The sequence below is a fragment of the Condylura cristata genome, unplaced genomic scaffold, assembly GCF_000260355.1.
Source record: "Condylura cristata isolate star-nosed mole 26May11 unplaced genomic scaffold, ConCri1.0 scaffold00008, whole genome shotgun sequence".
NCBI lineage: Eukaryota > Metazoa > Chordata > Mammalia > Eulipotyphla > Talpidae > Condylura > Condylura cristata.
The window spans coordinates 23913638-23927653 of NW_004567109.1; the positions used below are offsets into that span (position 1 = coordinate 23913638).

Below are 14016 nucleotides of genomic sequence, written 5' to 3' on the forward strand. Positions count from 1 at the left end.
CCCCCCCCACCGCTTAGCCAGCCCTTCCCAGTCCACTGGAACGTAATGGAAGAGAAGGAGGAGGAGTGACAATTTGTTTGGTGTCTCTAAGATTAATTTGTCTCCGTTATTTAATAGAGATGCACAGCACCAAGGTCCTGGTGTGCAAACAGGCTTGCAGAACGCTGGCTGTGCAGCACGCCTCATACATCGCTCCTGGGAAGGGAGGAATGCACCAGAGGGGGGAGAGGGCAGGAGAGAGCACACGCGCACCAGAGAGAAGAGGGAAAGCGAGGAGAGAGAATAAAAAAAATTATTGCTTTTTAATATTCAAAAACAGTTTGCAAAATTTAATCAAAGCAGAGGAAAAGCTAACATTTTTACCACTTTGACATTTTTATTAGCGCTTTCATAAATTTTTAAAACATGAATGGAATTAGTTTACAACACAAAAAAACTGCCCTGAAAACATCTGGAAGAGACAAATAGGAAATAATAAAAAAAATAAATAAAAGCAAAACCCTCCGAGTAAAATTAGCATGTGGAAAAAGCCTCCACTGCAGAGAGAGAAGGGGGGGCTTTGCCCACTCAGTGGCCCCAACAGTTAGCTCCAGTGGCATTGCCACCCCAGATGCCAGCCCCTCCCCTCTCCTGGTTCTAGGGAGGATGTTTCCAGTACCACCAAAATCAAGGCAAACTGGTTATCTACATGCCAGCCTGGAGCAGCAACACAGAAACTGTTGACACCTGTCTGAACCAAAGACAGGGGGAAGCAAAAGGAGAAACGGCCAATCTCCTGGACTTTCCAGGGCAGCCAGTTGTCCTTCCCACCCCCAAACACCCAATACTATTACTTTTGTTTTTAAGGCATCAATTTCAATCCAACAGGTCAGAGAGGCCTCAAGAGCAAATGAAGGCAGTCAGATTTCATGCCAGAAAACTTCGAAGGTTCTGGGCTGATCCCCAAAGACAGTGAAGCTGACAGAAACCCCCAGATAAGAAGGGCAGAAAAACTGCAAGGCTGAGGCAGAGGGGGTTGTTAGGATTAGGTGACACCTTTCCCTCTAGGCAAAGGTACTACCCAGGCAAAGGAGAATTCTGCTCTGAAAAATAAAATTGAGGTGCACACACACACACACACACACACACACACACACACAAAGCATACAATGATCTCCCTGAAAATCAGACACCCAAGGTTCTTCCTAAGAGCTAACTCCAAGGTGGAGCCCATTTGCCTCCTGAATTTCTGTGTATCCCTTCCTCTCCCACTGAGTATAAGAAACACTTCCCCAACAGAAAGACCTCCACAGCCCGGTGAGTTCGGCGGCTGTGGTGTCTAAGGAAACAAATACAGCCAGCTCCTCACTAACAATGTTAGCTGGGCCCACAATGAAATTTAACCTGTGACACAACTGTACTTTTCATTTAAACTTTCATTTGGGGAGAAGCAGTGTTTGGAGACCTGCAGTTTGTCCTGCTAATAAAGACAAGTGTTGGGACCTTTAAGGATGCCATTCATCTCTGGCTTTTATTAAATTCAATTTTCTTAAGCCCATGATACATTATGAAATTAGGAGTTGACATTCCTCTGGAAACAAAAATATCTATCAAATGTAAATAGAAAAAAAACCCCTCTATTACCAAGAATTTATGACTTAAAGTTGATCTCTTTCCACTTTTTTACAAGCACATGGTTTGTTTTGGATATCTGAAATGCTATTATAGATCTAGAATTTCATTAGTATTTATTATACAACAGTAAGCGCTTCAGCTCTGCTCTGACCAACATCCCCTGCAGGTTCTCTGAAAACTTGGTATTAGGTTTCCCCACTGCAATTCAGTATTCAAACTTCCCTGCTACTATCTTCCTCACCTTAGAAAAATGAAGTCAACCTAAGAGCTCACACTCAGTATCACCTTCCCAGAGAGTGGGCACAAGCCAGCTTCAGCTCCATGCAGAAAGAGCTGTATATTCCCGAAAGGCCCAGGGGCCAGGGCCCAGCACACAGCAGACTGGCCCTGTCATAAACAGACCTCTCTAAGACTGCTGGCCCATCACCCAGGCCTCCTCCCCAAGAACAAGAAGAGGGACTTTCAAGAATAGTCTTAGAACATGACTTTGCAGGAGCCCCTTCCTTGGCACCACCAGCAGCTGCTGTTGACAATGACCTTGCACGCTGGCATATTCACGTGAGCCACAGAGGATGCAGACGAGGAGCTGCTGATAGAAGACCCCTCTGGGGAATCAGAGCAGAAAGCATCTCACCTAGGGGCTTCCTGCCTTCCCATATTGCTCAGCGATGGCCAGAACTTCAACACACAGAGCACCAAAGGTACACGGTGGTATGGAAGACAGGCCCAATCTATACCAAGTTGGTATCATTCTCAGTCACGGCACTTGGGCTATGCCAAACACTTCAACAGTTTTCAGCTGATAATGATCACAGTGTAACCCCAAAGCTACAGGTTGATCACAATAATTTCAATGCAAGAGCTTATGAAATGTCTCTAGGGCCAGTTGCTCAGGAAAGAAACTTATTCATGCCCCCTCTTTTTTCCCTCCCTTAATTTCATTACTCCCCTGGGAAGACATTTTCTTAGGAATAGTTGAGGCTCAGCTTGTATAAAGGTAGCACCGGGAAGACAGAAGAATCAGTTTCTATGTACCAGTCCTCTTCCTTCCTCACTCCCACTATCAGTTTTATAATTCCTTACTTTGGTCTGCTATTTGCAATCAATTAAATTATCTGAGAATCTTCCTAGTGCAGGGCATCATCAGGTGCTGGCGTGGGATTCAGATATAAGATGTAGTCTCTGCTTTGGAAAAGAGAGCAGAAGATATGCGAACAAATAATGAAAAACACGCTATGATAAAGATCTTGGTTGAGGAACATACCAAGTACTATGCTTTCCAGTTTACAGTGTATTTTCAAATGTTTTCCCTTATATTACCCTTTTTTAATCCTGGAAGATAGGTCACATCATCACTATTGGTTCATAAACCAATACTATTAAGCACTTAACTATTTGGTAGCAGGCACTAGGTATAGACCCAAAGACAACTATAATGAGCCTATGGTCTGGGCAAGGTACAGAGAGGAATTTGCCCCAACACCCTAGGAGACACCAGATAATGGAGTCATTTCATTCCTTCTATTTATTGTTTTCTATGTGATACAGCACTGCTAAGTACTCAGTAGAAATGATCTCATTGAATCTCCTAATAATACACAAGGTGGGAGTCATTACTATTCCTATTCTACAGATAAAGAAGGTTCCCAAAGAAGTTGTCACTTACTCAAGCGAATTTATAATAAAAAGCAGAGCTAGGACTCCAAATGGGGGAAATGATGCTTACGGGGGTAGTACTAGTGGCTTTCCAAATCTGAAGGGCCAAGAGAGATCTGATTCTTTTAGTCTAGAAGGGCATCTTCCAGGAGCTTGGTCTTCTAACTTACAGGAAGAGAAGCTGCTCTCAATCACAAACTCAGTCCTGGAGGGCTGCTACTGAACAGCCCCCACTAGGCTGTGGTGACCCTGCTCTGAGGCCTCTGAGCTGAGGGAGGACTGGAAGCAGGAGCCTTCAGGTTATATCTCTAACACCCATCTCCTTCCTAGCACACAGACCTCACTCACTCTACTTCTGTCTAGACAGAAGCCCAGCATGTGGCTCTAACAGAAGACACCGCTTTCACAGAGTTCTCCACAGGGCCAAGAAGGTGAAGTGATCTGTCTAAGGGGACAAACATGGTAAGGTAGAGCCAGGACTGGAATCCAGGAGTAGAACACTCCAATTTACATTCCACCAGGCCCACGACCTCTCACCCCTCAGCTGCTATATATAACTACCCCCTTCCCACCCCCACATTTGCCTCCTCAGTATGCCTGAGACCCATATTTTCTGGGAACACAGGGTCTTCCACACTTAAACTGGTACACTTGGTCATCCTACACCATCCACAAGCTACCTGCAGGCTAGGCTGTCCATAGGTGGCACATCAAAACTCCAAGCATCAAGACAGCCTTCTGGCTGGACTGCTGATGGGGGAGTGGCACCGGCACAAACTTGACAACTCAGGACAAAAGCCTCAGAACTTGACTTTTTAAAAATATCCATGGTTCCAAATCTATTATATCTGCTGTCTTCCTCAATAAAATGCCAACTACAAATCCTGGTGTCTGTGTGGGCTATGTTTTTAAATGGAAGAAAGTGAGATTAAAGAAGGAAAAAAAGAAGCACCAAGTAAATATTCTTTACCTTTTTAAGTAACCAGAGGTTTAAACCAGAGCAGGGGACTCTAGATGTTCAACTAGGATCCCCAGTGATTTTCCAGATAAACCACGGACAAAAATGGAATAGTACTTCAAATGAAACTGCACCCTCAATCAGTAGATGACAAGAAACAAAGTAGAGGCTGCTTTCAGACTGTTTTCAACTGAAGTCTCTGCAGGGGTAAGATTATATCAGAAGATAGAAAAACAGAAGGATTTTAAGCAGAAGGAATTTAGGTTAGACTGCTGGAATTTCTAGACAGTGGGACGAAGGGTTTACCAATGTCAGGTTCTTACAGACCTTTTCTCCAAAACCCAACTTCTCCCTTACCTCAGCTGACGTTTCTGTGGTCCTGCCTGAAATAAGGGAATGAGAAGGCCCTTTTTCATGGTTTTCCCCTCTAAGGGTGGGAACTGGAATTCCTTCATTTTAGAAATAGTAACAAATTTATCTATCCCTCCCCACCATTCTCCCAAGAAAACTCAAAAAAACATGCACCCTTGTACAGAGAGATTTGATAAGACTCAAGAGCAACATCATCTAGCCAGGAGGTAGAAAAATGGTGCCTGGCAAGAACAGGGGTTTTACCCGAATATCTGGTTTTTGGATAAAAGTCTCATGCAGAGGTGGCCCCATTCTCCAAGGGAGCCAGGAGCCTCCCGGCCACAGGGAAGAGGGGAGGTTAGAGGGAGAAGTGAGGGCAACACTCGCCAAAGAACAGGACATGGTTTCCTTAACAGTTTCTCCCTTGGAAAAAAAAAAAAAAAAAAGACATTTTATGCACAAGGAGCTTATTTCTTAAACAAACACTCGTGGTTTTGATTTACACCACAGCCTGCTCCTAAATAATTTATGGCGGGTTAAATTTATTGCCGAGCCCTGGCTGGCTGCAAATTCGAATTGCCAAATAATTAGATTTTAGGGCAAAGCTTATAAATTACCCGTCGATTTGTCCGGACTTGTTTGTCAGTTGCTTTGTGCTTCGGGTCATCTTTGGCATTTGGCTGTTTGGGTTTTAATTGCTGATTTACACTTTGACAGATGAGAGCTGATGCTCGAAGTTTCAGGACAAGGAAGGGTAAAAAATCGGAGCTTTAAAAGGCTGATGTTTTCACCTACGCGTCCCTCTTCACCCATCCCCACAGACCTCAAAGCAATTAAAATGTAGAGAAGCGGCTGAAATAGACCTGCTAGTCTTTATTGGGGGGCTGGGGGGGGAGGAACTGAATTACTATAATTCACTTTTACTGAAACCTGAATTTTAAATATATATGTACACATTTATGCCAATAAACACAGGTATTCAAAAGTCTAGAAACCGCACCCTCATCGAGGTGTCCATGCCTCGGTGCACCTCTGTGCACAGGACTGAGCTGTCTCAGTTCAAGATGTTCCAGATGTTCAATGGTAAATGACTTGTACTATCTGTGGCCTCTATGAAGCTACCCTTTGAGGTGGTGACAAGTGACACCTCTGCAGCTACCTTATACATGTATTTGTCATGAAATTAATTTAAACAAACCTCAGGTTGTGTACAGGAGAGGCCCTCAGAGGCAACACGAAGGAAGGGAATGGAAGTGGTGAGGTGCCAAGAGATTTACCTTTCCAGAGGAAGGAAAAACTCTCCATGGCTCTGCCCACTATACTGAGAAAGGCTTTTTCTGTGCTCCCTGGAAAAACAGGGCATGCATCCAACCACCTGCTGTACCCCAACAGCTTACAATGAGGCCACAGGTCAGAATAGCACGGAAGTAACCCAACCAACACATACATAGAGGAGTTACATGCCCGACACTGTTCTAAGCACTTGCGTTTCACGCTAAAGACTGTTACTATTGTTAACTCCATTCTGTTCATAAGACAAGTGAGGCATAAAGAATACAAGTAACTTGCCTGAGGCGAGTCATACTGCTGGGAGGTGATGGAGACAAGACTCAAATTCAGAGAACAGTTCCGGAATCCATGCTGTGAACCACTCTGCTATGTTAAGCTCATCAGAGTGGCCTCCACCTCAGCTTCTCTCACAAATGACATGCCCTGTCTACACTCTTGGACACAAGCATATGCAGCCAAAGACTATTTAGCTAATTGCCCAACAAGGGGAGTAAAGGTCATGCCTCTTGTTTAGGATGACAAAAAGAATTAGGCTTGTCAGAAAAAAACCACTTTCTCAACCAATGTACTACAGATCTACTAGCAGGGGACAAAGAGGTGGGATGAGTAACAGGTGATCAAGACGTGCCCGGCTCCTCAAGCAGCAGAGTCCCGCTCAGGCAACTTGGATTGGAGCATGGGGAAGCTGGTTGGACTTCCTAAGCCTTGCTCAGCAATCTTTACCCTCTGCCCTGGGCTGCTGGTCTCTTCACAGAAGTCTCCAACCCATGGACCAGTTCGTAGATACCCTGTGTACACCTGATGGCTGTAAGTCAGACAGGGAAACAGCTGTGCTAGTGTGTCAGCAATTTTAGATATCACTGACCAGTAAACAAGCAATAGACAGATTGACATCTTGCCTACATGTGCTGAACAATTTTCCCCTCACCCATTGGCTCATTTTATACAACATCTCTGTAGAGCAAGCAAGAATTACTGCCCTATTTTATTGATGAGGAAGTTCAGGTGGCCTGTGGTTCTCAAAGCATTTTCCCTCCTAGGCAGCATCCCACTACCTGGAAACTTATTAGATATGCAAATCCCTCCTTCTCCTTCGGACTTGCTGATAAGAAACGCTGATGGGGGTGCAGGGAGTCAGTATATTCCAGTTCGTCCTCCAGGTGCTCTTGGTGCTTGCTGGTTTGAGAATCAGTGGTCTAGACCATTGGACCAGTGTAACTCAGACTGAAGTTACCTGAGGATCTTCTCAAATCATAGATTCTTCTCAGCCCTGTGGAAGGGTCTGATACCCTGCATTTCTAATAAGTGCCTGATGAGGATGCTGATGGTTCTCAGACCACACTTTGGATAGCAGAGGTGTAGTCTGGTAACCAACTCCTTATCACAGAAATATGGCTGAGAATCCAACTCCCAACTCCCAACCCAATCCAACTCCCAACCCAAGCTCCCAGCTCCTCTCAGAACAAACCCTCATTCTGCCCACTTTCAAGCACCTGGGGTAAGCCCTGTGGCTCTGCCAATCACCCTGACATTTCATTCTCCAAAGCCGGGGCAGAAAAGCTAGCATGTCACATGCCAAAACTTTACAGATCAAGTTGGCACATCTCTACTAGGGAAAAAAGAGTTTATTGTGGCAAGGTCTTGGGGAATAAAGCCAAGATCATGGTGCTGGCTACCCAGAGAGCATTCATCACACTAGTCTCTCCAGAAAAACACTTTCTGTCCGTACAAAAATCCAAAAAGCAGAGTTGGATATCTCTCTAAACACTTGTTACAAAAAGGAGCCAGGAGCTTCTCAGGTCTATCTTGGCTCCTAAGCCTGAGAAAAGGCCTCAAACTCGCCACAAACCTGGAACTGGATCACACAGTAAATCCTGCGATCTCCTGAGGCACCATGATGGGGACTCCTGCCAACATTACCGAGTACCACATTCTACACCATCACCTTGAACTCCGTTTACAACCTCCCCCAGCAGTTTTCTCTAGTCTACTTTCCAGTGAAAACAGATATTCTAAAAATGGCAGGTATCATCTCATTCATTAGCCCTTATTCCTGCCACCCCCAACTAACCAATGCCTTTCAGCTGATCTTTCATTCAAAAGCGGCTAGTGCGGGGAAAGACCTCCCAAGAACATTGCAGTTGTAAGAGCAAGGTTTTCAAGCTCATTTAGTTCCGAGCCCATCTAAAGGCTACAACACATTCCCACCTTCAAGACCTTAGCCCAGCCTACTAACATCTCTTCCAAGGAATGCCGCCTAGCCAGTTCCCCTACTTCCACTTTTAACCTCTTTCCCTCCATTCCCTTGAAGCTTGCAAATCTATTTCTGTTCTCTTCCACTCAACAATATAGTCACTCTTCCTATTCTGCCTCACCGACTTTGCCCTCAACCTCACTGTGGATTCTGCATGCCACTTTCCTTTAGGCAACATCAGCATCTCCAAATAAGAGCCTTTGCCAGCACTTAGCCGTCAGACCAGTCTGTGGCTGGAAGGGCCTCCCCAGACTGGACACTGACCACAGCACTGTATGGAAGTGGAGCGTTCACATAACAGATCGGTTCTGCAGCCCAACACCAAGTTCTCCCACTGGTCTACTATTGAGGGGGATAGGACCAAAACAGCAGCTCATTCCAAAGTCCCTCCTCTACTTGAGATTAAAAATTTCTATGAAGTTTAAGTCTACTGACCTCCTTTCTGATTCTTCCAGCACCTAACAGGGCTTTGCCCATGACAGCACTCACTATACACAACCCCTCCTCTGCGTACTCACCCTGTGGCTACAGACCTCCGGGCCTGGAGGGGGGTGTGGGAGGGGGAGTTAGTGTCAATCTGGGAACACTCTTGTTGCAGGCTTTTAGGCTGTGACTCAATTTTCACAGCTAAAGCTCAAAACTCATCACGTAAATGTATGACTGTGGGGGCTTTTTAAGTATTGTGAACACCCAGGATAAGAGAATAAAAAATAATCATCCCAATGGCATCTTAATCAAAATGATGCAGGACCCTTTTTTCCAACAAGACACAGAGAAGGAAAAAGCATCTCCTAATATCAGTTTCCTCATGTCAAATGACTGAGATCAGTCTACAAAGTAAGAAATGTAATCAATAGAGGAGGGAGGAAAAAAAAGACAGGATGGGGGTGGGGAGAAGAGAAGCCTATGGAGTTTTCCAAAACACCCCCTTGGATTTTACTCCCTCCCCCAGTCCCCTTTCCAGCCCTGGTTTTCTTTCTGTGTACCTGTTGCTGCTATTGGGAGGCCGAGCTCAATTCCCACCCCCACCTTCAGTTACCTCTGCTCTAGCAAATCCTCCCTTGTTACCAGGCCCTCCTGCCCCTTCTTAATCCTTCTACTCTTCTCTCTGGGCTAGTCAGTCAGCTGTTGATCTGTTTGATGAGTGTAAGCCTCCCCGGTCCTTAGATGGTCAGTCTTCCAATGGTATGTCTCACAGATCCAGATCCAAATGAGCAGAACTTCTGAGAGGTTGCAGGGGGTTATCATGTCACTTTCCAGTCCATGCCCCTATTTGAGATCTAGTGACTGAGGTACCAGGTCCACCCTCTCAGACAATGCCTCAGAGCCTACTTATTTTATCTCGACCTTCACCCTTCTTGCCCACATTTTACTGAATAAAATTCTGATACCTCCTCTGGCCTTCATTCTCTCACAGCATCCCATTAAAATGTTCTAGCTTAAATGTGATAAATAAGAAATAAATGATGCAGATAATACTACTAAGTGAATGGTGAAATATTTGCCAGGTTCAAAGTCTTTTCCACATTTCCAACACTCCCACAGCCAAGCCTGCTATCCAGGTCAGTTTTCTGGGTCTTAGGCCAATTCATCCTGGCTTACTCTGTGAGAAAGCACCTGACCAAAGGTTCTGAGAGGCCTCAGGCACTCTGCAGCCCAAGTTTCTCTAGACAGGAAGCTGATGTGACTCCTCACAGGGTGAGCAGGGTGTATCATTCTCCTTTGTCCCTTCAGGTACCTTGCCTGTGTGAGGGCAGTTTCCATACAGCTTAACAGTGGTTACACACACATGTCTATCCTCTCAGACTATGGGCTCCTTGAAGGTGGGGATCATTTTTTACTTGTCTCCCTATGCCCGGTGCCTAATGCAGAGCTTGAAGTTGCTATCCAAAAAATAAAAAGACATCTTTTCATTGCTTCTAAGGTGGTTGCATTGAGGTTCCCCCATTCTTTTGCTCATTCCTTGGTTTTGTCATGTCTAACAAAAACTTTTAAAAGGCAGCTCATTGTCACTATTAGTTTACAGTCCCTGATTTCATTCACTATTATCAATGGCCCTATTCTTTAGAGCTCTTCCCCACCACCAACCTTAAGACCAGCAACTCACAAAATCTGCATTCCAACAGCTGTCTCAGCCCTGGGGAGGCCACCAGAATAATAAGAGGCAGGAGGGGGAATGTTTCCTGATTTGCACTAAATTATGTGGTGATTTTGTTACTAGTGACCTAGTGCTCCCCTAGGGAAGTTTCTGGTCCCACCCCCAGGCAAGTCCATAACCTAACTACACACTGTGGCAGCTTAGAGAAGCAGTCTGCATAGAGCAAATAAACCCACTTCGATCTCGTGCCTCCGCTATGCCAAACACGAGGCAGCACCACCATGCATCAGTGCTCCACTGCCCAAGATGTATATTTTACTTCCACATTGCTATGTCTGCTCCAAATAAAGAAACACCCTTCGGCTTTCACATGAAGTTACATCAGGGCCAAGACCCAAACACAGCAAATGCTTGTTCCCATTCAGGGAGCAGTGGTGAGAGGCACAGTGAGAGTCTGGGGGAGGCCCAAGCCTGTGAGGGACCACCAGGACACAGCGGGCTGGGAGGATGGGCTCTGAGGGGAGACATCACATTTATGGAAGCCACAACAAAAGGACAAAAGGGCCCCTTCCCGCCACCATCACCGGCCACCAATAGAGCATTTCATGATGGTGACTCTGGAAGAGATGTGTTAAAGCAGAGATATAACTAAAAGGAAAGGCAATAATTGGTCTGATGAGCAGAGGCAAAATTATTCCAGGACTCGGGAGCCTGCGCAAGAACACTTACGGCTTACACAGTCGTCATAACTCAGCCCCCTCAAGCATTTTGTGCTCTGCTTATGGTGTTAACTTTAATGTCTTAACATATAATACCATCCGCACTAACACAAAATACTACACACGCCAGATGAGGCTGAGTTATAGTTGCTGTGGGAAGCATAACTTTGAATTTCCTGATTTTGGTGCATTTAATCTTAACCATAATGTTACATTAACGTCGGTTTTGCATTTCATTTCCCAGTTTAGAAGAATAGCACCAGCGCCTTCGCCTGCCTGTCCATACCCGTACGGAAAACAGTGCAGGCTGATTGGGGCCACGGGCAGAAATAGGGCTCTCCCGCTAAAAGGCCTGTTTGGAGGCGCTCCATCGACTGGGACCGGGAGGGTAGGGTGGGTGCTCTCTCTGGGAACTGCCCTCCCACCCATTTGGAGTGTGCAGGAACCCAGGGCGGAGAAAAGGAAAGAAGCTGAATATGGAGCAAGAACAGCGCTTGGGTTGCAGGAAATGGGGAGGGCAGTCCTGCCTCTTAGTCTTGAAGGGAAAAGGGAATCAATAGAGTTTGATTTGTAAGAATCTTAACCAATTTCCTGTAAAGTTTTCCAAAATGTCTCTCTCACAAAAGACTAATAATGATGTGCCAGCTCTAAGTCATACTGACATCCTACAAATGCCTCTTCCACGTTATTTCTCCTCTTGCCACCACCAGCCCTCCCCCAGCCCTCCCCTCCCAAAATAACCCAGCATCTGGACAATTTTCTATAAAAGAGAAACTCCTTGACTCATAGTTCTAACTCAAAATGCAGATGGAGTCTCTTCAAGGGTTCCTTAAAAAAAAAAAAAAAAGAAAAGAAAAAAGCCCCTGTGGACAAAGACCAAACACTAGAAAACCTCAAACTCAAAGGTCATTTTTCTCCGAAGTTACAGGCCCTGGAATACAGATGAGAAGGGAAACAGTCCGCAGGGTGGAAGTGGAGCTGGGAGGAAGCCCGCCTAGACCCTGGCGGCCAGCAGGTCTGGGGAAGGAGGGCGAAGGCAGCCAGCACATCTGTCCCCAGAGGAGGGCAGGCAGCGGCCCCTCCCGGGCCATCCAGACAGCCGAGGTTACTTCCTCCTCCCCAGGTGCTGTGGCCTACACCTCATTTTCCTCACTTACATTTGCTTTGGTCTTTTCTGAACAGGGAGGTGGTGAGAGAACTTGCCCTCGGGTTAAAGATGCACAATTAAAGATACCACCAAAGCTTTCAGGCTGCTCCCTGGGCCTTGAGGTCACAACTGCCATCATCCTATGCATGTCCACACCAAAATGAGCAACAAAATTCCTGAGTGCGAGGACAAAGGAGCCACAATTCTACTAAAACCAGATAAAAGCTGGACTTCTCTATCAGGAAATGACGCCTAAACCAAGAAAAGGAAACTTGTTCCTCAAAATTAGAAACTCTAAAGCACTTGGAACCACCTGCAGTATATATGTAAGTGAAAAAAATGTTTTCAAATGAAAAGGAGTCTCACCCTCAACCAATACCTATCAGGTTAATCTGAATTGCAACATGTAAAACAAGTAGAGTGCAAAGCCCCGAAAGGGAAAGCCTATTACTGGCAAACCGACCACTCCAGTTTCACCTAGCTGAACAAAGTACAAAAATAAACAGTAAAAATGATGACAAATGGAAAATACCAGATGTTTTACCATGTTTATAACCAACATTATTACTCACCCAAGTACAACAGAACTTACACCTGTTTGCTTTTCCTGATGGCATTCCTTTAGGGTAGTCCCAATGAACTGACTCAGGGACTTCTGAAAACCAACGAAAGGTGAAAGAAATGAACCTCCTGCCAAGCCTCCAGATATGCCCTGGCACTGGCCCCAATCTCTGCCTCCTACATACCTGAGGAGTAAACATCCTCTGCTAAGACCCAGAAGTATACCGTGCAGAGGCCTGGGACACTGAAAGTTCCTGGGAGCCGGCAGCATAGCAGGGAAGAGGGATGGCCCTGATTCCCAGCCCAAAACGACACTCATTCACAGGGGGCAGGCCGACCTCGCCCATAAAGTGTCCCTGTCAAGTGGCCAGAGATCAAGTCATTCTGATATAGTACTAGAGAAGAATGATCTAACTTGCACACCCCTATCTTATCTAGCAAGTCATTCTACCCCAAATCAATCTTTCCTTCTTCCATTTAAGTTTAATTTTGTACTTGTTAAAGAACAAGTTATTATATTCCTTGAAACAATTATTCAAGTACAATGAACTTATTTAGCCTGGACAAGAAATCAGTCTTTAAAACTATATTTGATTTATTGTCTTTCCTTTGAACCCTGTTTGTGTGCCTCTAATGATTTTTGTTCCTCTCATCTTGAGCTTTTCCAAAGATTCCACTGCTGGTGTTGGCCAGAGAACCTAAAAACAGAAATCCCAGAGAGAACCTGACCTATGTTGACCTCTGTTGAAGGATACTGTTCTATCTGGAACTGACATCCTCATCAATCCAACTTCCAAGTTTTCTCTGACTCCTATCTGGATGAAGATCCTGCTACCTGCAAACTTCAGAGAAGATTTTTAAAAAAAGATTAATTTGTTTATGCATACAGAACTGCGGTACAAGCCAGAGGTATAGGAGAAGACAGGATTCACCAGAGACAGAGTGGGGAACAGACCAGGCAGATGTACTGATACATTACTGAGGGGAGCAGCTGGTAGGTCAGGAGAGGTCTGCCACGCCATGTGGGTCACCCCCCCCTTGGCCAGGGATTGAACTTGTGCTGCAATAGTCTCACAGTGCTGTGCTTCAACCCGCTGCATCACCAGGGAGGGCCAGATTTTTTTTAATTTAGAGAGAGAGAGGGGACAGTTTAAGCTGCAGCTAACAACAAATCTCAAGTCACTCCTGTGCTTCCGATCCCTTCTTCCTCTGAGGGCAGTCCAATGGGTAGTCTATGGGCGCTATCTGGCCCCAAGTGTACCTTCCTACCTGTTGATCACAGCATTGTGGAGGCTTAATGAAGTAGAGATGCATTACATTTATCACTTGCCCTAGATCCACTCAAATCTATCACTATGTCACAGCAAG

At 45.4% G+C, this 14016-nt stretch overlaps 1 protein-coding gene across 5 annotated transcripts in view; it reads right to left on the reverse strand.

Annotated features, from left to right (window-relative positions):
• Positions 1-14016, reverse strand: part of ERI3 (ERI1 exoribonuclease family member 3) — a 121475-nt gene that overhangs the window by 91862 nt on the left and 15597 nt on the right. The gene's annotated exons all lie outside the window — the stretch shown is intronic.